Below are 1,548 nucleotides of genomic sequence, written 5' to 3' on the forward strand. Positions count from 1 at the left end.
CCAAACAAACCTGAGCTGCACAAAAAGCCTTCTCCAGAGAATCAGCAGCAAAACAGCAATTTAGCTTAACCACAGGGCTCAAATGCTGGTTCCCTTAGGAAGTTCCCCCATTTTAGAAGTAAGCAAAGTACAACAAATTAGTTCCAGTGCAGAGTTTAAGTTCTGGGGGTAGCTAATATTCCAACACAGAAATGAAAGAAAACACAAAAAACCCAGAGACCAGAGACAAAGTTCTGATATTAACCAGTAAAGGTCTAACATCACCAAAGAACACCTATAAAACCTGGAAGGACTGGAACTCCCCCAGGCTCCCAAGTCAGGGTTGGGGGATCTGAGGGCCTCAGCCATACCTCCCTGACATCCACACTCAGCCCAGTGATGACCACTGAGCAGCCACTGGAAGCATCCCAGTCTCCTGAGTTGGGGTGGCTGGGGGCCATGGACCTCAGCCATGCCCCCTGACATCTGCATCCAGCCCCGTGACAACCAAGCTGCTGCTGGAAGCCCTCTGGGCTCCCCTGCTTGAATGAGAGTATTACCATGGTTCTTAATCACACCCTCCTTCCTCCTTCTCCCACCCTCTCCCTCTCCTCCTTCTCCTCTCTTCCTCTCCCCCAACTGCTCTAAAACAACATCTTGTAATGTAATAATAATAATAATTAATAATTTTTTTAAAAGTAGGATCCCATTTTATGCTAAGTCTTGGCTTTTTCTCTGAGATCTCCTTAATCAACTTAGCCAGAGATTTCCCCCTACTTAAACACAAAAATAAAGAAGTGAAGAAGATAGAGTGCAAAATCCCTGTGACTTTCCAAGAGCCAGATTTCACTTCCTACAATAATCGCCATTTGATCCAATGTGATCCTGGACCCAGTCCAGTTTGTTTCTGTCTGACACAATGAGATATCTGAGTCCTCTAACTGAATCTAATCCAGTTAATTATCAGATCCAATCCTATCTTCCAAACCTAGTCCAGATAAAAATGTGCTCGAATAAACTTTTGCTCAAAACACAAATCTGTGGAACTTCAGAATCCAAGAAAGAACTTACCTATGAACCCCAGTTGCTGTAAGAGAGCAATGGATGCAATGGATCCTGCAGGCACTTCTCTTGGTCACTGATGCTCCTGGGGGTCACTGGAAGTGCTAATTCAGATTCCACTTCTGACACCAATCTGTTAAAAGAATTAATTTAGGCAAATTAAATTTAAGAAAGTTTAGGGCATGCCCGTGGCTCACTCGGGAGAGTGTAGTGCTGATAACACCAAGGCCATGGGTTCTGATCCTATGTGGGGATGGCCAGATGGCTCACTGGGTGAGTGTGCTGCTGACAACACCAAGCCAAGGGTTAAGATCCCCTTACCAGTCATCTTTTAAAATAAAATAAAATAAATTTAACAAAGTTTAATTTGAGCAAGAAAAGAAAGGAAAAAGTAATTCACGAATTGGACAGTCCCTACAGTCAGAACAGATTCAAAAAGACTACAGCCAAAAATGCATGGTCAGTTAGTTAGATTTATAGGCAGAAAAAGGGAAGTGATGGTACAGG

This window comes from Galeopterus variegatus, unplaced genomic scaffold (assembly GCF_000696425.1).
Source record: "Galeopterus variegatus unplaced genomic scaffold, G_variegatus-3.0.2 Scaffold3423, whole genome shotgun sequence".
Taxonomy (NCBI): Eukaryota; Metazoa; Chordata; class Mammalia; order Dermoptera; family Cynocephalidae; genus Galeopterus; species Galeopterus variegatus.